General features: G+C 41.7%; 1 long non-coding RNA gene across 1 annotated transcript; it reads right to left on the reverse strand.

Moving 5' to 3' along the window:
• Positions 1–383: 383 nt before the first annotated feature.
• LOC105516627 lies at positions 384–13863 on the reverse strand. The gene is made up of 4 exons (XR_001002517.1): positions 13661–13863; positions 12952–13094; positions 8674–8812; positions 384–547 (listed from the first exon to the last, which is right to left on the reverse strand). It is a non-coding gene; the product is annotated as an uncharacterized LOC105516627 (long non-coding RNA).
• Positions 13864–23139: the final 9276 nt, after the last annotated feature.

The following is a 23139-nucleotide window of genomic DNA, read 5'->3' on the forward strand; positions in this document are numbered from 1 at the left end:
CAGGTTTGTGGGCGCTCCCCATAGCTACCTAGAAGTCAGCTTTGTCTTGGGAAACACTCCCATAGTGCTTTTGTAGAACTCAGTAGAAGCTCTTCATGGCACATCGCTTGGAAGAAGACCAATAGTCGCCTTCATCGGAAGTTAAAAATACCAACGGTCATTTAAAAACACGTTCTTCACTCAACATAATAGATGTTAGTTTGCAAACACAGCCATTTAAAGACAGACAAGGCAAGATTACTCCTCTACCACTCCAAACGGGGGTAAAAGTATTTTAAAACAAGTTATTTCTGCCAATTACCTGTCTGATTTGTTTGTTCACTTGTTTATATGTTATGTATCCCCCAAGGAGTATTTTTGTGGCGTGCAGAAATGTGAAGAGCATTTTTTTTTTTTTAAAGAGAGAGAACATCATCACAATGAAGAAAGCCTGGTGCAGTAAATGAAGATGGTGCCAGGGATGACTTGGGTATATACAACGTTTGCCATGGGGTCCTGTGCTCTTTGCAGAGGTGAGATTCAGGTTTGACTCTGAACTTCTCAGCAGCTGAAACCAAAGCAGACAATGGCATCAATAACAAGAGCCACACAATCATTAAAATGAAAGCAACCCAGCTATCCAGGAGAAACAGATCCTTTCCTGGAACTTCTGTTCTTATCACTACCAGGAGGCCCTTGTGTGATATAAAAGGGACAATACCTTCAAGATCACTCCTGCAATAAAAACAATAGGTGGTTTCAAGAGGCTCATTCTGAGTGTGTCTCTCAAAGGAGTAACCAGGATGTAAAGGTAATTAAGGAATCTCCAGGAATGGCCAGGAAAGTGTAGTCTGGGTACATAGCTCCCAGACAACCAGACATTGTTCAAAGACAATGTTTTAGGTCATCAAATGGATTGCAAACAGTGCAATACTCCCTGGCTATTATTTTCCACAGCAATAACTTTGACAAGAAGTACCTCACCTTGCCTCAGGGACTTGTCTATGAAACGCTGTGCCTGCTCCTTACCTAGATCCCGTCCCTGGGTCTTGCAAGCCTTAAATTCAGCTTTTGTGAGCTAGTTCACTTTCTTGCACATTGTATTGGCCCAGGCTCATGCACAGTCTGTGAGGCAAACCCCCTGAACAGCATAGTTGTCTTGGAACTGGCAGTCTTGCAATGCTTTGATCATACTGTCAGCTAAGATATCCAAAGAAATTCAGATACTAAGATATTCAGAGAAGGCTCAGCCTCTGTCTCTTGACAAAGAGATTTGTGCCAAGGTCAAGTCTACTTTCTCTAGTAGGCCCTAAATTGCTTTGTTATCTTCCCAGCAGCGGAAGTGATAAGAGAAAAGCATTCTGATTTGGAACCAGAGCAGATATGTTTACGGGAGTGGAAAACCATAGCAGTTTTTTCTTCTGCCACCTTCATTAATGTGAACAAAAATGTTTTCACGCCAAATTCAGAACAGAAACCATTTCTTTTGTTTTCTAATTTTGTTTAATCAGCGTTTTATAGATCAGTAGTCATTAAGGAAAGTTCAGTGTGAGGCCAGACTTGGGCATTTGTTCTGCCCTGCGCACTTGCTATTTTGAAGGGCTGATCCTACATCACCTATGGGGCTCTGAGCGGTGGGGTGAGGATGACCAGACACCACCCATTACTAGGGGGATCTGAAGCAAAAGGTTCTCTATCGGCCAGGCACAATTGAAGTGGAACGTCTTCTTGAAAGGACCCCGATCTTAAAAAGCTTGGCTGGAGAAGACTGATCAACAGGTATTAACTTGTCTTTGGGCCTTCCGAGGGTTGAAAGGAGGGTCTTAAAGGGGCCATTGCCTCTTCTACAACAGACACCAGGTTGAATCAAAGAGCATACAATCGGCTACCAGCAAATGCGATGGCTCCCGTCCCGCCCCTCACAAGGGGCATGGGAATCACATTGTTGGTTCCACTTGGCCCCCTTAAGGCAGCACTTTCACATGGGACCCACCCTTCGTGCTTTGGGTGGTCAGGAGCAGGTTGTGCAAAGGGTGTACATGACTTTCCTCAGCTCTCTGCATGGACCCATCACATAGACATTTTTATTGTGGTGACTTCACAAAACCATCAAGTTTGAAGAAAAAACACTTATTGTTTGAACAAATGAAAATTCTGACACATTAAAAAATTCATCTGTAGGTGCAAGCTTCAATAGACAGGCATCCCTTGAAGATATTGAGGGTTCAGTTCCAGACCACCACAACAAAGCAAATATCACACTGAAGCCAGTCACATGAATTTTTTGGTTTCCCAGCACACATGAAAATTGTGTTTATACTATACTGTAGTCTATGAAGTGTGCAGTAACATTATGTCTGAAAAACCAGGCTGGGCCCAGTTGCTTACACCTGGAATCCTAATACTGTGGGAAGCCCAAGTGGGAGAATCACTTGAGCCCAGGAGTTTGAGGCTGCTGTGAGCTACGATTGTGGTTCTGTACTCTAGCCTGGATGACAGAGTGAGACCTCCTGTCTACAAAAGATAGAAAAAATTAGCTGGGTGTGGTGGTGTGCACCTGTAGTCCTAGCTACTCAGGGGGCTGAGATAGGAGGATTGCTTGAGCCCAGGAGTTCAAGGCTGCAGTGAGCTATGATCATGCCACTGCCTTCCAACCTGGGCAACAGAGCAAGACCCGATCTCTAAAAAGAAAAAAAAAGTACATATCTTAAAAATATTTTATTGTTAAAATGCTAATGATCATCTGAGCCTTCAGTGAGTTGTAATCTTTGCAGGTGGAGGGTCTTGCCTTGTGTTGATGGCTGCTGACTGATTAGGGTGGTGGCTGTTGCAAGTTGGGCTGGCTGTGGCAATTTTTTAAAAGAAAACAACAATGAAGTTTACCAGATCAATTGACTCTTCCTTTCATGAAAGATTTCTCTGTGGCATGCGATGCTGTTTGACAGCATTTTACCCACAGTAGAACTTCTTTCAAAATTGGAGTCAATTCTCTTAAACTCTGTCATTGTTTTATCAACTAAGTTTATGTCATATTTCAAATCCTGTGTTGTTATTTCAACAATGTTCACAGCATCTTCACTAGGATTAGATTCCATTCCAAGAAACCACTTTCTTTGCTCATCCATAAGAAGGAATTTCTCATCTGTTCAAATTTTATCATGAGATTTTAGCAGTTCAGTCACATTTTCAGGCTTTTAATTCTCATTCTCTTGCTGTTTCTTCCATGTCTGCAGTGACTTCCCCTTTTAAAGTCTTAAATCCCTCAAAGCCATCCATGAGGGTTGGAATCAACTTCTTCCAAACTCTTGTTCATGTTGCCGTTTTGACCTCCTCCCACAGATGTCCTCAATGGCATCTAGAATGGCAAATCCTTTCTAGAGGTTTTCAATTTACTTTTCCCGGATCCATCAGAGGAATCACTGTCTATGGCAGCTATAATCTTACAAAATGTCTTTCTTAAACAACAAGACTTGAAAGTTGAAATTACTCCTTGATCCATGGATGCAGAATGGATATTGTGTTGACAGTCCTGAAAACAGTATGAACCTCCTTGTATATCTCCATCAGAGCTCCTGAGTGACCAGATGCATTGTCAATGAGCAGTAAAAAATATTTTGAAAGAATCTTTTTTATTTTTCTGAGCAGTATGTCTCAACAGTGGACTGAAAACATTTAGTAAGCAGTGTTTTAACCGTGCTGTAAGCAGATGTGTTGCCATCCAGGCTTTGTTGTTCCATGTATAGAGCACAGGCAGAGTAGATTTCACAGAATTCTTCAGAGCCCCAGGATTTTTAAAATAGTGAAAGAACATTGGCTTCCACTTAAAGTTCCCAGCTGCATGAGCCCCTAACAAGAGAGCCAGCCAGTTCCTGGAAGTTTTGAAGTCAGGCATTGATTTCTCTCTAGCTACGAAAGTCGTGAATGGCATCTTCTTCCAAGAGAAGACTGTTTCATCTATAACAATTCTGTAGTTTAGTGTAGCCACCTTCATCAATTACCTTAGCTAAGTCTTCTGGATACCTTGCTGCAGCTTCTACAGCACTTGCTGCTTCACCTTGCACTTTTATGTCCTGGAGAAAATTCCTTTCCTTAAATCTCAGGAACCAAACTCTGTTAGCTTCAGACTTTTCTTCTGCCACTTCCTTACCTTTCTCAGGCTTCATAAAATTAAGGAGAGTTAGGGGTTGCTCTGGATTAGGCTTTAGTTTAAGGGAATATTGTGGCTGCTTTGATCTTCTCTCCAGACCACTCAAGCTTTCTCCTTATCAACAATAAGACCTTTTTTTTTTTTTGATCATTCGTATGTTCACTGGAGCAGCACTTTTAATTTCCTTCAGAACTTTTCCTTTGTGTTTACAACTTAGCTATTTGGTCAAGAGGCCTAGCTTTTGGCTCATCACGGCTTCCTCACTGAGCTTCAACATTTCTAGCTTTTGGTTTGGAGTGAGAGACATGCAATTCTCCCGACTCTTTCAGTCAAACACCTTTTAGGCCATTATAGGATATTACTTGGACTAATTTCTTTTTCTCTTCCTCTTTTTCTTTTCTTTCTTTCTTTCTTTTTCTTTCTTTTTTTTTTTTTTTTTGATACAGGGTCTGGCTCTGTCCCTCCGGCTGGAGTGCAGTGGTGCTATCATAGCTCACCACAGCCTTGAACTCCTGGGCTCAAGTGATCCTCCTGCCCCAGCCTCCTGTGAAGCTAGGACTACCGGTGTTCACTACCATGCCTGGCTAATTAAAAAAAAATTTTTGACTGGGCACCGTGACTCACACCTGTAACCCTAGCACTTTGAGAGGCCGAGGTGGGCAGATCACTTGAGGTCAGGAGTTCAAGACCAGCCTGGCCAACATGGTGACACCCCGTCTCTACCAAAAATAAAAAAATGAAAAAATTAGCTGGATGTGGTGGTGCATTCCTGTAATCCCGGGAGACTAGGAGACTGAGGCAGGGGAATTGCTTGAAACTGGGAAGCGGAGGTTGCAGTGAGCCAAGACCACACCACTATACTCCAGCCTAGGTGACAGAGCAAGACTCCATTTAAAAAAAGAATTTTTTGGTTTGTTTTGTAGAGACGGGGTCTCACTATGTCGCCCAGGCTGGTCTTGAACTCCTGGGCTCAAGTGATTCCCCAACCTCAGCGTCTCAAAGTGCTGGGATTATAGGTAAGAGCCACTAATTGGCCTAATTTCAGTGTTGTTTTGTCTCAGGTAATAGGGAGGCCTGGTGAGGGGGAGAAGGATGGGAAATGGCAAGTTGATAAAGCAGTTTGAAAATAAACAACATTTAGCGGTTAAGTTTGCCATCTTGTATGGGTGTGGTTCATGGTGCCCCCCCAAAAATCACAAGAGACAGATGATAAGAATTAGCAAAATGTGACACAAAGATACAAAGTGTCTACATGCTGTTGAAAAAATGGCACCAACAGACTTGCTCAATCTAGCTTGCCGCAAACCTGCAATTTGTAAAAAACACATTATCTCCAAAGTGCAATCAAAAAGGTATGCCTGTATGTAAACTGTTACAACTCTGGCGAATTTGCTTGATAAAAAAGTGTACTTTTTAAGCATTCTACACCACTGTAGTTAACAATAATATATAGTTGCAAATAGCTAGAAGGAGAATGTTGACTGGTTGAATGATCCCAATGCAAAGAAATAAGAAGTATTTGAGATGATGGGTAAGATAATTAGCCTAATCTGATCACTATGCGTTGTATGTATCAGAATATCACTATGTACCCCATAAATATGTATAATTATTATATGTTGATTTTAAAAAGTTTACTTTTGATATATGACTTTAATTTCCTCAGAAATTCTGACACTTGCTGTTCAACCCACAAGCCGCACTGTTACAAAAAACCTTCTAGTGATTTCTGTTGTGGTTGTTTTGTCTATCCTTCTTCCTACTGCTCTGCATCCCATTCCTTGAGCCTGGCACTTCTCAAGGCTTTTAGAGAGAAGCCTCACCACCTGGCAGCCCATATGGGTCGGATTACATTGCCTGAGTTGAATTAAAAAACTGATAGAACATTCTTAGAGGTTCTGCGTATGTGTGCTTGCCTAGCTGAGGGATGGGTCACCTTTTCCTTCTCAGAATGTAGTAGATCCCTATATCCCTCTAGGATGGAAGATTGGGAGGTAAGGAGAACTACACGAGGCCACCTGCCCAGCTTGTAGATAGGCCCACCTTCCAGTGCAGGGTAATGTGTGTGAATGGGCTGTGCAGCTTCCCAGAGTTGGAGTTGCTGAATGAGGAGATGGAGGCTGCAAAACCTACATAAGACAAAACAGAACTACCCACCCCAGGAAGGAGTGGGTAGCCTCAGCCCCTGGGCTTTGAGGGAGGCAGCAGCTCCTGTCATTTCAGAGCGTTTTTCTTCATTCACCCCTTCCCGTGGGTAGGAAAAAGAGTTAACCTAGTAGACTTGATCTCAAGTCAGTAATATGTCATGCTAAACCTAGGGACTTCCAGATTGGATGGCCAATTCTTCCATGCTACTTCCAGCTAATGAGGCCAGTCTGACTTCAGAAATCCATACCCTTCGCTTTTTGTTAACACAAGTGTTTCCTTAATCTGAATCCTCGCTTATTGGCTGTGATTAGGCTTGCCTTTTAAAAAAACCTTTATGTTTTGAGCTCATTGAGATTTACATGCAATTATGAGATTCCACCTGCCTTTCACCCAGTTTCACCCAATGGTAAAATCTTGCATAATTATAGAACAACATCACAACCAGAAAATTGATATTGGTACAATTGATCCATCTTACTCAGATTTTACCAGTTTTTCATGCACTCGTCTGTGTGTGTGTGTGTGTATGTGTGTGCATGTGTGTGTGTATGTGTGTGCATGTGTGTGTTTTATTCCAAGCAGTGTTGTCACATGTGTAGGTTCAGCTGATCACCATGACAGTCAAGATACGAAACAGTTCCATCACAACAAGTGTCCCTCTTGTGTTGCTTTTTTTTTTTTCTTTTTTTTTGAGACAGAGTCTCACTCTGTTGCCCAGGCTGGTCTTGAACTCCTGACCTCAAGTGATCCACCAGCCTTGGCCTCCCAAAGTGCTGGGATTATAGACCTGAGCCACTGTGCCTGGCCTCTTGTTGCTTTTTGGTAACTGTATGTACATCCTCCCTCCACTCTTAGCACCTGGCAATGACTCATCTTTACCCCATTTCTATAATTTTGTCATTTTAAGCATGTTACATGAATGGAATCACACAGTATATAATCTTTTGTGATTGGCTTTTTTCCACTCAGCATAATTCCCTGGAGAAGTTGTGTGTATCAACAATAGTTCCTTTCTTTTCATTGTTGAGTAGTATACCACATGGTATCGATGTACCAGTTTAACCATTCATCCACTGAAGGAAATCTGGATTGTTTCCAGTTTGGAGATACAAATTATGCTGCTACAAGCATTCCTGTATAGGATTTTGTGTGAATATATGTATTCATTTCTGTAAGATAAGTGCTCAAGAGTGCAGTTGCTGGGTTGTGCAGTAGTTGCATGTTTAGTTTTTCCAGAAACTACCAAACTATTTTCCAGAGTGGCTGTACCATTTTACATTTTCACCAGCAAAGTATATGTGATCTAGTTAACTGCATCCTCATCAGCAGTTGGTGTTGACTCTGTTTTTTATGTTAGCTGTTCTGTAGTTGTGTAGCAATATTGCACTGTGATTTTCATTTGCATTTCTCTGATGACTAATAATGTTGAACATCTTTTCATGTGTTTATTGACCATCTGTATATCTTCTTCAGTGAAATATCTCTTCATATCTTTTGCTAATTTTTCTAATTAGATGGACATTTTCTTGACTTTTGAAAGTTCTTTATATATTCTGGATACTAGTCCTCTGTCAGATACATGATTTGCAAATCTTCTCACAGTCTATAGCTTGTCTTTTTATCTTATTTTTTTCCAGCATTTTTTTAATTTTTAATTTTATTTTTTGAGATGGAGTCTTGCTTTGTTGCCCAGGCTGGAGTGCAGTGGTGCAATCTTGGCTCACTGCAAACTCAGCCTCCTGGGTTCAAGTGATTCTCCCACCTCAGCCTCCTGAGTATCTGGATTTACAGGCACCTGCCACTATGCCTAGATAAGTTTCGTATTTTAGTAGAGACAGGGTTTTGCCATGTTGGCCAGGCTGGTCTCAAACTCCTGACTTCAGGTGATCTTCCTGCCTTAGTCTCCTAAAGTGCTGGGATTACAGGTGTAAGCCACTGTGCCCAGCCCACATTTTTTCTTCTTTTTTTTACATTTTATATTCAGGGGTACATGTGCAGGGTTGTTACCTGGCCAGATTGTGTTATGCTGAAGTTTAGGGTATGAATGATCCTATCACCCTGGTACTGAGCGTAATACCCACTAGTTAGTTTTTCATCCCTTGCCCTGCTTCCTCCCTTCCCTGTCTAGTAATCCCATTTCTATTATTGTCATCTTTATGACCATGAGTACCCCATGTTTAGCTCCCACTTTTAAGTGAGAATATGTGGTATTTGGTTTTCTGTTTCTGCACTAATTTGCTTAGGATAATGGTCCCCAGCTGAATCCATGTTGTTGTAAACGACATGATTGAGTAAGCTCATCCTGCATTCGTATGCAAAGAGTTCAATGGCAATATATTCTACAACAGTAAAGAAAAATGAGCAAAATTATCCCAAGTAAACTAAATAAGGAGGCTTACCATAAACTGGGAAACTGTTGAAACCAAGCTGATATGGGGTTGCTAGCTGATTCCAGTACAGGCTCAGAATTAGAATAATAATCCAGATTATTTACATTACTCATCCCTCCTGTTTCTTCTGAGCAGCAGCCAGAGATCACTGGTTGGTTCACAGGAATAAGCAGTTAGTCTAAATTGCAGAAATAAACTTAAAAACAACTAATGAGACTAGAATCTAATACGTTCTTGAAACAATTTTTTTCTCTCTCTACTTTCCCATTTTTACTAAAGACAAATCATAATAGGACTGATTTGTTTGCAAAAATAAGCTTTAGTCTTATACTTGGCCTGATTATTTGCATAATGTGCAGCAAGAATAATTATTTTTCACATAGGCTTTTTAAGTGGCTTTGATGAAACTCTATTCCATAAGGAATTTCAGATAAGACTTTTTTTAAAGCCAAGACTAGTCATGGGTTCATATCCTCCAATACTTATGAGTTGAGTAGAGTCCTCTCCTCTTGAGGTCCCAAGATAACTTAGGGTTCCTGGGCCTGTTACAAAGTGAGATTCTTTACTTACCACAGGTAAGGAGCCCTGTACAGAGACTGTGTAGACAAGGTATGAGGCCAGTTTTCCCAAGGGACTTTTGTTGGCTCTATAAGTCAAGTTTGATTCCTTGACACCCCTTCAGTCAAAGCCTTGGTAAAATAATCAGTGTCTCCAATTGTGTCCTGTTACAAAAGAAAACAGATTCTTATTGCACTTATGCAAAACTATATTGCCGTAAGTTAACAATACTCACAAATAGTTTCCACATTCTGGAGAAATAAGGTAGAGAGAAAAAAATATGCTTCAAATTTTGTTCACAGGAGTATACTTTACTCAATTGTTAAAAGCTGTAAATAGCTCAAACATTTTCTTGGCTCTGAAAAACAAAACAAAGGATTAGCAACATTTTAAGCAAAAGTCAAAAATATTACTTCATTCTTCTATTAGTTCAGTCCATGCAGTTAACTCCTGTCCTGGTTGATATTAATGAACATTCCACTCTCCATGATAGTCCTGAAGGTTTTTCTTCTATTCTAGTGCCATAGTCTCCAAAGTTATCAGAAACCTTTTTGCAGGAGCACCTGTCAAAGTCCTATAGCTGACTATAAACTCACTTAAAGAGAACCAAAACAAGATAATTGTCTGTGGATGATGAAAAGTTTTAGGGCAGTCACAGTCAAAGACACAGATGACAAGGAAATTTGTTACCTCTATGGCACACAATAATTTAACGTAACAGTTATAATTATTACTGATAATGTACATTAAGTCATATCAGAATTATAGGAATTTCCCATAATTTTGGAACACATACCAATAACATATTTACACAAATACAGCCCAAAGAAAGTCAAATGCCATTTCATATTTGACAAGGCTTTCTATATAATTTTAATACCAAATAAGCCAAATATGTGATTTTTGGCCTTTAGGAGACCTAATATCTAAAAGGATAATTAGGTCAGAAAAAATAATTTAAAATTTGATTTTGGAAAGTTTGTCAAATATCAAAGGTTTAAAACTCTTGATATTACAAAATAGAATTCCAGGTCACCATAAGTTATTCATTTAGCCAAAATGATAACTCAAATATTTAAAAAGGCAAAAACTCATGCTCACTGAGAGAGGAAATAATGAGCTTTCTAAACAGGACCAAGTAAAGACAGTGTGAGCCAACTGAATTTGTCTCTTTTCTTTCTCTTATTTTTCGTACAATTAATTTAAAAGGCAAGCACAAATATTTGATTTTTTAAAATATTACATGAAAATCTTGTTCGAGAGAAAAAGCAAAATTTCACCTTTACATTAATGTACTATTAATGTTAAACCCAGTTCTTCATAGAGTCTTATAGACCAATCTATCCAATTTTAATCAGTTTGACCATCACATAAGATTCTCAGAAACCTTTTAAAACCCTTTACAATGTTTGTGAAAGAGCAGATTAGTGCTTTAAGAAAAACCTGTTGTGCTTTTATCCCAACGTCCAATTTACAGAAAAACTGAATATACTCCTTTAACTTTAGCCAATGTTCACACACAGAACATTGTGTTCTTTTACAAGATTAATTTTTCACAAACCTTCCACAACTTGCTGAAGCCTTTAGCTATATCCTATGTAACTTAAAACAATTCTTTAACCCTTTAATCTAGGCTAAAAAAATCCATATTCCCATAAGTTCTTATAATCTTTCACCAGGAACACATTTTGCTTTCCTTACACACCTTGCATATAAAAACTCTTTCTTCAGTAGTCTCAATTACCTGTCACAAAGTTAACTCTTAGCAACTTTTACTTTTGGTGAAGACCTTGGTAAGTAAGGGATTTTAATTATGTGCTAGATGTGGAGCCTAGGACACCACACAGAAGTGCAGGTAAGGCCTGACTCTTTCCAGCATAGCTAGGGGGCATGGCTAACTCCACCTGTCCCCAGGCCTTACCTAGAATCTAATGGCTCCAAAGTAGCTAAGATGAATAATTTTCAAAAGTCAAAGAAGCAATTTATGACCTTAAAGTATTTAGCAACCTGCCTAATTTATACCAAATGTCTTTATATTACCAATAATTCTGAAAACTGTCTTTATTTCCTAAAGCTTACTAAAGTCATGTGAAGACATTACAGTTTTTATTTTTCTGACAAAATATTTGATTTCAGTGCTTATTACTTTTAAGCTAATTAATCAGAGTTCTTTCCTATATAAACATCACACATACAACACATGTGAATACATAGACAGAAGAAGATCCAGTACTTGTAAGATTTTTCATTTGCCAGTTTTTATGTTTCTCTTTAAAGCATGCAGTTTCTTTTTTTTTTTTTTTTTGAGACGGAGTCTTGCTCTGTCACCCAGGCTGGAGCACGGTGGCCGAATCTCAGCTCACTGCAAGCTCCGCCTCCCGGGTTTACGCCATTCTCCTGCCTCAGCCTCCGGAGTAGCTGGGACTACAGGCACCCGCCACTTTGCCCGGCTAGTTTTTTGTATTTTTAGTAGAGACGCGGTTTCATCGTGTTAGCCAGGATGGTCTCGATCTCCTGACCTCGTGATCCGCCCGTCTCAGCCTCCCAAAGTGCTGGGATTACAGGCTTGAGCCACCGCGCCCTGTTAAAGCATGAAGTTTCTAGGGCCTGATATGCAGGCACAGCTGGAAGGCAAAACAGATCCCCCAAAATTCAGGGTCCCATTTTTATACCTGATCCTGGATCCCAAAAAGGGTGAATCAGTCCACCTCCTATGGGAGTGTTATCTCTCAGTGCAGGGTGGGGACATTCCTTACTTTCCAGGTGGCCAGGAGCATGTGTCGTTAATCCAAACATGCAAAGAACCACGTATTCCCCCACTGCCATTAGCTATCCCCAAAAGTGTATTTCCTACCTAGTTATTACACACTAAAGTTCTCTCATAATGTGAAGCAATTTCTGAAATCCTCAAAAGTCAAAACCATCAGATAACACAATGCAAAACAGAACAGAGCCTTAGATTTTGAGAGGGATCTATCTGTTTTCCATTCCTAGGGTTCCATGAGAAAAACAGTGTTTTCCCCCAAAATGAGATCCAGGGAGCTTCCTCTGTTTTTCCTAAGGAGAGCCAGGCTGTTACAGCTTGAATATCCACTTTTAATTAAGCTGACTTTTAACAATAGCACTCTAAAAAAAATTATTTTAAATCTCTCATTACCTGGCTTTAGCCAAGACAAATGGCCAATATTTCTGGGTTTTGAACTTCACCAAAGGTAACCTCCTAGGTCCTCAGAAAAGGAAAATTCCAGACAGTTTATGGACGGGAAGAGAATTAACAAATGGTAAAGATCACACAGATATCAAACCAGAAAGAACTCATCCCCTAAGCCAGGAATTGAACCCTGGATTCAGGCTGCCATTGTGAAAAAACAAGGCCTTAGTCACTAAGCTACAGCACCGGGCATTTTCCATTGCTCTTCCTAGAAGGAGTCTAGAGCTTGCAAAGGCTTTTAACTGCTCAAGATAATTTTTAGGGCTAACTATTGACATGAACTCCATGTTTGTTGTCTGCTGGACGATGGAGACCAAGAGAAAATATCACTATGTGGTTACAGGGTCAAGCTCCCAAGGACATGCAACAAGACGAGAGGGAAACTTCATCCAGCTTTTTTTGTTTTGGGGACCTGCAGCAAAGTTTGTTACTGAGGTCCTAACCCCATGTTCTATCTTAAGGTACTCCTCTTTATGATAGAGCGATACAGAAAGACAAATTTATAGCACAAAGTACACCAGGTTCACTACAGTCACCACTCCACTCAGCACCCAAAATGGAACTGGCAAGGCTCAAACTTGCTTCTGGATGGACCCTGTCAGCTTTCATCCAACCTCTGACCAAGAGTTTCAACATGAGGTCTCTGGGCAAGATGATCGCCCTGAATAACAGAAAAGATAGGAAAGGGGAAGAAGAGAAGGGAAGAAAAGCATTGCCTGTAGCAGGGTGGGGAGGCAAAGAGCTCAGGAAGGCCAGAGAAAAAGACCCATTGCAGCGACCCTGAATCAAAAGTTTAGGTGGCCGCTTGTCAGTTGTGAAGGGATCTTTCCCAGCAGCTCCGTCAGCTCTCAAGTTTCTCCTTTTGGGGAGGAAAAGACTCTTAAGTTTCATGATCCTGTACATGTCTAATCCTGTTACGCACAGCCATCAACAAAGAGTGCAAGGCAAATTAATCCAAAGAGAATCGTGGTTAACACCCTGTAATGGCAAATCCATTTTCAGCCAAGGGGGATTTTACTGACAGGGACCTCTAACCCCCTAAATCTTAGGAAGAACTCTAACCTTCCTAAGTTGGGCCTCAAACCCATGTCCGGTCAAGCATCCTTACCTTTTATTAAGAGGGTCCTTTAACCCACACTGTCTTAGGACCAAGACACTAACTCCTCTAAGTTGGGCCTCTAACCCAATCCCATCCTTTACCCAGATAAAATGTACCCCAACACTTACCCAAAGTTGGCCCATTGGTGCTGCAGTCTATTTCCTTAGGGTCAGGGGTCTCTTCAGTATTGTCCCTTCATGGTCACCAGGAAGATGTTACCAGAAAGGGGTCCCAATCCAGACCCTAAGAGAAGGTTCTTGAATCTCACACAAGAAAGAGTTTGAGGTGAATCCATAAAGTGAAAGTGAGTTTATTAAAAAAATAAAGGAATAAAGAATGGCTACTCCATAGACAGAGCAGCAGCATGGGCTGTTCCACTGTTAATACTTATGGTTATTTCTTGACTATATGTTAAACAGGGGTGGATTATTCAAGAGTTTTCCAGGAAAGGGGTGGGCAATTCCTGGAACTGAGGGTTCCTCCCCCTTTTAGATCATATAGGGTAACTTCCTGACATTGCCATGGCACTTGTAAACTGTCACGGCGCTAGTGGGAGTGTCTTTTAGCATGCTAATGCATTATAATTAGCGTATAATGAGCAGTGAGGACGGCCAGAGGTCACTTTCACCACCATCTTGGTTTTGGTGGGTTTAGGCCGGCTTCTTTACCCCATGCTATTTTATCAGCAAGGCCTTTGTGACCTATATCTTGTGCCGACCTTCTGTCTCATCCTGTGACATAAAATGCCTAACCTCCTGGAAATCAGCCCAGTAGGTCTCAGCCTTATTTTACCCAGTTCCTATTCAAGATGGAGTTGCTCTGGTTCAAACATGCCTGACAGAAGGACTGCAGTAGGAAAGGGAATGGATAAAATTGATCTGCACACTTGTGACTAGGTGAAGTAACAATGTTCGGCTGTCATGTGATTCTGCAGAGTGAGGGTGGTGAGGAGTAAAATAGTGTTCAGATGGGTGTCTGGGGAAGTTGTAGGCAGCAGGTGGTTAGATTTTGGGGAAGACATGGTCTCGCTTCACAGACTACACCAGTACCAGCCCCTCTTGTAGGACACCCTAACTTCTCCAGGACATGACCAAACTTGGCATTTCATAGAAGAGAAATACCAGGCCTGCCTCAAGTGCTCTCCTTACTGCATTTGCTCCTCTTCAACTTCCCTGTGAAGCTGGAATGTAACTACTTAAGTACTCAAGAGGCCTTCCACAAGAAACACAAAAGCTTTGCATTCCAGCTCTTGGTTCTCTGCCACATGACTGTCTCTAAGAATTTCTATGTTATTTTTGGAATGGAAAAACCAGACACAGTATGGCTTCTTTGAAAAGACAAGGTGATTGCTCTCCAGCTTGTTTTCAGAAAATAAGCACTCTAATGCTTCTGTTCAACAGGCATTTAAAATTCAAGAAGAATGAGGGTATGAGGAAAGAACTGTTTGGACACAGTTAATTCTCTGTATGTGCCTTATTAGTGGTTGTAATGGACTTTGGAGCAGAATATAATCAAACACATTAGCACTTATGTGGAAGGAGCAAACAGTGAGATGGGCAATATGGCCCACTTTGAGATCTTTTGTTTAAAACAACAACAACACTAAAAGAGCCACCTGGCTCCTTCCTTAGTTCTGGAATTTTCCCCAGGTGGGCTATTAACTTGACAGAGTGGAGGAAGGGAATATCTAGCTGGTGATGGTTTATTTTCTGGCTTCTTCATAGATCATATTAGTGCTGTCTGTAACATATATTAAGCCATGTGCTTCTTTTACAGCTTTTTAACATGATCTTCACACGTACTTTTCAGACTGAATGGTGCCCCACCCTCACCAAAATATAGGTTCACATCCGAATCCCTAAAACCTGTGAATGTAACCTTATTTGGAAGAGGATCTTTGCAGAGGTAATTAAGTTAAGAATCTTGAGATAAGATCATCCTGGATTATCTGAGTGGACCATAAATCCAACAGGTATCCTTACAAGAGACAGAAGAGAAGACAGGCACATGGAGGAGAAGGTCATGTGGAGGTAAAGGCAGAGATTGGAGTGATGCAGCTGCAAGCCGAGGAACACCTAGCACCGCCAGAAGCTGGAAGAGGCAAGAATAGGTTCTCCCTACAGCCTTGGCAGGGAGCACTGCCTCCCCAACACCTTGATTTCATACTTCTGGCCTACAGAACTGTGAGAGAATACGTTTCTGTTCTCGTAAGTCATAAAGTTTGTAGTAATTTATTACGGAGGCCCTAGGAAATCGATATACATATTAACTTCTATGCTGTTGTCAAGAAAATTTAGGAGAGATGAGGATCATGTTTACAATGAAGCCAGAATTAGATATAGGTCCCTGTGCCTTCTTCGGGAAGGAATATTTATGTCAAGACACTAACAGTATAGACAAAGTCTTATCTTTTTCTATAAGAGTCAAGAGGATCCTTTGAGGATCCTTTTCTGGTCAAGAGGATCCTTTGAGACCTGACCCAGGCCTCACATTTTACAGACGTGGACTCTGAGATCCTGAGAGGAAAATTGCTCTACTTCAGGCCACATAGGCAGTTAGCGGCAGGGACAAGAAGAGATATCAGCTCTTCTGATTCTCCCTCCACCAGACTCCTTTTGCACACTGTGGGCCACTCCGCAGACCTGTGTTCACTTTTCCACACCAGATCATTTCTGCAGGAGCTAACTGCCTCCGTTACACTGTATTCTTTCAGTTTTAAGTGACAGACATCCATCAACATAGGTCAAACAATAAAGGAGTCACTGGCTCACGTAACTGGAAAGGCTGAAGGTGGGTTTGACATCAGGTGCTGAATCTAGGCCCCAAGCAATGCCACCAGGGCTTCCCTGCCGTCCCTCAGTTCTTCCTCTGTCAGCCTCAAATCTCTGTGTTTTCCCTCATCCTCTCTGATAGTGGATGTGCTTTCTCCATTGCTGAGGGAAAAGGCTGCTGACAGCTCTAAATTCATGTCTTTCCTGCACCTTGACTCCAAGGCCAAGAGAGCGCTTCCTGTCACATCCACAGAAAAGCCCCAGGGAAGAGCTTCGAGTGGCCTAGTTTGGGGCACATGTCTAGTCCTTTGGTGGAATGCCAAGGGGCAGGGTGTGTGGGGTGGAAGCTGCCGACTGCTCCCCCAAATCCATGTTCTCCTCTTATTCCAGGGCACTCAGCCACCGTTCTTTCCCAGCCTCCTGTAGCGAGGTGTGATGACAACTCCACTGTCATCAATGAAGTGAGAGCAGATGTGATGTGCCCCACTTCTAGGTCTGGCCCCTCAAAATCTATGTGCTCCTCCATGTTCCTTTTCCCTTCTGGTTGGCTGGAAGGGAGAGGACCCCAGGGCAACCTTGGAAACTTCATATTGAATATGCCAATGATCCCACCAGTTGGCAGTGACCAATCTGAATGACTGCATGGACAAAGGCCACCCTGCTCACCTATTCATCAGCCTTCTACTGTTACGTGAAGAAAAAATAAACTTCTACTGGATCTGAGCAATTGTAATGGAGGAGTTTATGTTTTCACAGTTAACCTACGTTAGCAAACACAGTTTGTTACCAAGAGAAGGTGCGAGGGGCAAAACCTTTTTGACCACCCAAAACCTTACCAGCCATGTCAAATATACTAGTCAGGTAGCATGGTTATGCCATGGTAACCACCGACCACAGCTCTCAGTGGCTTAAAACAACAGAGGGTTATCTCTTACTTGTGCAACCTGTTTATCCTGGGTTGTCTGGGAAGGACTTTGCCTTAATCTCATTCTCACTCAGGGACCCAGCCTGAGAGAGGCTCCATCTTCAAGTTTCCATGATTGCCAAGGCAAGATGAGAGGTGGTGGTGATTCATTCCCTGGTTTTTAAAGCATCAGCTCCAAAGTGATGTTTAACTGGCCAGATCAAGTCACGTAACAATTTCCAACGTCAAGAGGGTGGAGATGTGTGGTTTTACAATGTCCCCAGAAGGACTATGTTTGGTAAAAGAAAAGACTGAGTATCGCTTGCCTTTGGGTAGAGGAAATGGGAGAAAGGGAAAGAGGGGTCTCGATCTCCTGACCTCGTGATCCACCTGCCTCAGCCTCCCAAAGTGCTGGGATTACAGACGTGAGCCACCGTGCCCGGCCTGAAATGGATTTTTCTTTTTCTCCTGCATGGTTAGGTTACAAATTTTCCGAACTTTTATGCTCTGCTTCCCTTTTAAATATAAGTTCTAAGGAGATCGAGACCATCCTGGCTAACATGGTGAAACCCCATCTCTACAAAAAAATACAAAAAATTAGCCAGGCATGGTGGTGGGAGCCTATAGTCCCAGCTACTTGGGAGGCTGAGGCAGGAGAACGGCATGAACCTAGGAGGTGGAGCTTGCAGTGAGCCAAGATTGTGCCACTGCACTCCAGCCTGGGTAACAGAGCAAGACTCCATCTAAAAAAAAAAATATATATATATATATATATAAATCTATATCTATATAAGTTCTAGTTTCAGGTCATTTCTTTGTTTATGCAAATAAGCACAGGCTTTTAGAAGCAGCCAGGCAACATCTTAAATACTTAGTTGCTTAGAAATTTCTCCTACCAGATACCCTAAATCATCTCTTTCAACTTCAAAGTTCCATAGATTTCTACAGCAGGGGCACAATGTCACCAGTCTCTTTGCTAAAGCATAATGAGAGTGACCTTTACTCCAACTCACAATAAGTTCCTCAACTCCATCTGAGACCACCTCAGCCTGGACTTTACTGTCTATGTCACTATCAGCATGTTGGTCATAACCATTCAACAAAGTCTCTAGGAAGTTCCAAACTTTCCCTTATCTTCCTGTCTTCTTCTAATCCCTCCAAACTGTTTTAACATCTGCCCATTTACCCAGTTCCAAAGTCACTTCCACATTTTTAGGTATCTTTATTGCAATGTCCTACTTTTCTGGTACCAATTTTCTGTATTACTCTGTTCTTACATTGCTATAAGGAACTGCCTGAGACTGGGTAATTTATAAATAAAAGAGATTTAATTGACTCACAGTTCTACAGACTGTACAGGAGGCACGACTGGGCAGGCCTCAGGAAGCTCACAATCATGTTGGAAAGGGGAAGGGGAAGCAAGCCCATCTTCACGTGGTGGCAGGAGAGAGAGAGAAAGAGAGTAGGGGGAAGAAGTGCTGCACACTTTTAAACAACCAGATCTCATGAGAACTCACTCACTATCACAAGAACAGCAAGGAGGAAATCCACCCCCATGATCCAATCACCTCCCACCAGGCCCCTCCTCCAATACTGAAGATCATAATTCAACATGAGATTTTCGTGGGGACACAACGCCAAACCATATCAAGTGGGATTACTTAAATCTGGAAATAAAGGCTAAATCTGGAAATAAAGGGTGTGAGACCTGGAGCTATAGACAACCAGGCGTTGACACCACGGAACTGTTGATGTTGTCTTCTTTGGTGTCTGTGATAGGGTTCAAAACTTAAAAAAAGAAATGTGAGTTGGGTAGACAACTAACTGGACTCCGTTTATCCAAATACTTGAGTTACTGCTTACTCATGAAATCTACAAATCCCCACTCAAGAGGTCACTTGATTGGTTTTGCACTTGTGTGGCTTTCTTTTTTTTTTTTGAGAGAGCCTGTTGCCCAGATTGGAGTGCAGTGGTGTATTCATAGTTCACTGCAGCCTCAAACTCCTGGGCTTAATGGATCCTCCTGCCTCAGCCTCCTAAATAGCTAGTACTACTGGCACAAGCCACCATGCCCATCTAGTTTAAGAATTTTTCTTTTGTAGAGATGCATTGCTTAGGCTAGTCTCAAAGTTCTGGTCCCAAAGGATCCTCCTGCCTCTGTGACTTTTATGTAAAATAAAAGTCACATGCAACTTTCAAATTGTTGGAAACCTATGATATTTAAACAAGCTTTTTCTTTAACTTCAAATATATTTGAATTTGATGGATTCTTCTATTCATTCATGTTTTGGATATTTGGTGTTACCCTACTATTTTTCCTCAGGCATAAGTCATATATTTGAAGCTATCAAATATTTGTCATTGCTTAGCTAAAAAGCCTACAAAAATATTTAAAGTAGTAATAACAGACATTCTTCTAAATTTAATGAAAACTGTTCTATATGCTCTTGAAGCGGTTGAGGTCAATAATAACATTAAGAAATTATGTCATTTGTTTTTTTAAGATATTTTTTAAAAAATCAAGAATACGTTTTGAACAGCTTTATTGAGATATAATTCACATGCTACACAACTGACCTGTTTAAAGTCTACCAGTCAATGATTTTTGTATATTCACAGATACTCTCAACCATCACCGGAGTCAATTTTAGAACATTTTAATCTCCTGAGAAGAAACCCTATACCCTTTATCTATATCCTGTTCACCCCAGTCCTAAGTAACCAGTAGTATACTTTCTGTCTCTATAAAATTCACTTTTTCCGGACATTTCATATAAACGGAATCATATAATATGTGGTCTTTTCATGACTGGCTTTTTTCATTTAGAGGAATGGATGTTAAATTTGATTTAAAAACCTTTCTAGGAAATACGAACAGAGATGTCCCACTTTTTGATTTGAACTTCTCTCACAGATTTGTCCAATTTGAGTTCACAATGATGAGGTCATTGTGTTGGCACAAACCAACCTCTTATGGCCCACAAGAGCGATGCTAACAGGCCTTCTCAGGTCAGGTGCCTGCCTCAGATCCAGTCTCTAGACAGAGAGGAAAAGTCAATCAGGAACATGGTAGCCCTGATCAGGGCATGGTTGGGGCACAGCAAAGAGTAATCCCTGGAAAGGGACAAACAGACAGAATTGAAGATGTCTTCTTTAATTAAGCCATTCAAGGGCCCTCTGCCATGCTTTCCTGAATCATGATGAAATTACAAGCAAAATATTGCTGTGATATATGGGGACAGGGACTGAATTAAAAGTCAGAAAGCCTAGGTTTTTACTTTGGTTTTGCAGTTTGACTTTAAGAAAGTCACTTTGTCACATCTTTAATCCCAGCAACTTGGGAGGCTGGGGTGGGTAGATCACTTGATCCCAGGAGTTGGGGACCAGTCTGGGTGACATGGCAAAACCTCATCTCTACAAAAAAAATGCAAAAATTAGCCTGGCCTGGTGGCATGCTTGTGCCTTTAGCCCCACCTACTTGGGAGGCTGAGGTGGGAGGATTGCTTGAGCCCTAGGAAGTCGAGGCTGCAGTGAGCCATGATCATGCCACTACACTCCAGCCTGGATGACAGAGCGAGACCCTGTCTTAAAAAAGAAAAAAGTTGCTTTGTATCTCTGAACCTCAAGCTCTTCACCTTTACGTGAGTAAAAATTAACTGCCTACCATGATTTTCGCTGGTGTTAGAAGAGATAATGTGCCTGAAGTCACATAAGACATTAACATTAGAAGACATAAGTGCCCAGTAACTATCTTCTCTCTCCCTCTGATTCTTTAATGCCCTGCATGGTTTCTCCACAGGCCACTGCTTTCTGGAGCCGTTTCAGATTTAATTATTGGTTAAGGGCACTCAGCATTTCTACCCTTCCACTTTGTGCTGCCACTGGGGTCTCTGTTTGCGAGGTCTGTGGTTAATGGCCTTATATTAAAATTCAACTCCTCAGGGTCTTCAGAGGTTTTCCCCAGACTGCATCCACCTGCCACTTCCAAGAAGCTGAAAACCATGCACCACTCCCCGCCCCGCCCCCACCCCTACCTTAAGGCTCCACTCATCCTCCCCAGCCCAGCAAACAAGGTTTGATTGGTAGTTACATTGGTCCCCTCAGAGGTCTTTCATAGTCAAGCTTATCCTTAGTCACATCCTAAGCTGCAAAGCCCTGAGTTGAGGAGGGGACACAGTCCCTGCTCTCTAGGGTTAGAGTTCTGAGGCTGGCAGGTAACATAGCCTCTGTGAATGGGACACCTGATATTCCAGTGGCAGGTAGCCTGACACCAGGGCTTTGGGGCCCTGAGTTCCCGTTCAGCTTCACTTACACACACGCACACAGACACACACACACACATTAACATTTTTCTTTGTATTTATGGCGATGATTCATAATCAGGATATTCCTATTCAAAGAAGACTAAGGAATCATTGAATGATATCAAGAAGAGAGCAAAGATCTATGTATTCCTGGCATTTAGAAGTGTATGTTGGAGCTGGAGAGACCTTGGATATAATCCAGGATAAACCCCTCCTTACCTTCCCCCCACCACACCTCCATTGATGGAAAAACTGAAACCTGAACAGGTGATGTGACTAGTCTAAGATCTCCAAATAAGAAAAAGGGCAAAGACCATCCATTCATTTATTCATTCAGTAAAAGTTTATTGATTCCTATTTATCAGGCACAACCCTTTGAGATGAGAATATCAGGTTATTCAGCAGAAAGTCCCTGCCCTCATGGAGCTTACATTTGTCATACTGTCACGAGACCGGGATAAACAATGTAATGTCAGATAGTGATACATACTAGGAAGAAAGCCAGAATAAAGGGATAGGGAGGAAAGAAGGAGGAGAAGTGACAAATTTGACAAGGAGGTCAGAAAATGTTTCTCTATGAAGTAAATGGACTGAGGTGGTGAGACATATCTGGGGGAAGAACACTCTAGATAGAGAAAACAGCTGATACAAAGGCCCTAGTGCAGCAACGGAACCAATCTGACCAAGAGGTCTCGATTCTTCGTGCAGAGCTCCTTCATCAAACCACATGCTCTCTAAGTCATCACTGTGGCCCACAGGGCTTCACGCCACATGCAGTGTCTAGATTTGACAGTGACTGTGAGAGCCCAGAAGGCACCATGCTGCCCAGATTGGAATAAAGCTGTGTCCCCTACATATATGACATTGACTCAGAACCTCAGCATAGTGAAATAGAAACAGCTCTGACTTGCAGATCCAGAGACCTGAGGCCCTGGTCTCTGGGATGCCTTGCGGGCATATCAAAGAAGACTTCTTGAGCAAAATGAGTTCAATCTGTAACCTAGGGATGAGTAGGAGTGCCCTGGGGAAATGTGTGTATAGGTATTGGGGACCGAGGGGTTAGGCACAGAACAATGTTCTTGACAGATGGAACAGTAAGTTTAAATGCCCCAAAGAAAAAAGGCACCTGACACAAAAGACTGATCTATGTCAGGATGCCAATTTATTAAGTGAGAACAAGATGAAAGGCTTTCTAATGCACAGAACTCACATCTGCTATCAAGGGCAGCCCATTTCTTGGGGCAGAGTGGTTGGGAGGGTGATTTCGTATCAGAAAATCACTGGGAAAGTGTATTAGTCTATTCTTGCATTGCTATAAAGAACTACCTGAGACTGGGTAATTTATAAAGAAAAGAGGTTTAATTGGCCTGTGGTTCTGCAGACTCTACAGGAAGCATGGATGTGGAGGCCTCAGGAAACTTTCAATCATGGCAGAAGGTGAAGGAGAAGCAGTAGGTCTTACAGGGCTGGAGCAGGAGAAAGAGAAGGGGGAGGTGCTACATAATTGTAAACAACTAGATCTCATGAGAACACCATGAGAAGGGCAAGGGGGAAGACTGCCCCATGATCAAATCATCTCCCACCAGGTCCCTCCTCTGACATTGGGGATCACAATTTGACATGAGATT

Source organism: Colobus angolensis, unplaced genomic scaffold (assembly GCF_000951035.1).
Source record: "Colobus angolensis palliatus isolate OR3802 unplaced genomic scaffold, Cang.pa_1.0 Scaffold286, whole genome shotgun sequence".
Taxonomy (NCBI): Eukaryota; Metazoa; Chordata; class Mammalia; order Primates; family Cercopithecidae; genus Colobus; species Colobus angolensis.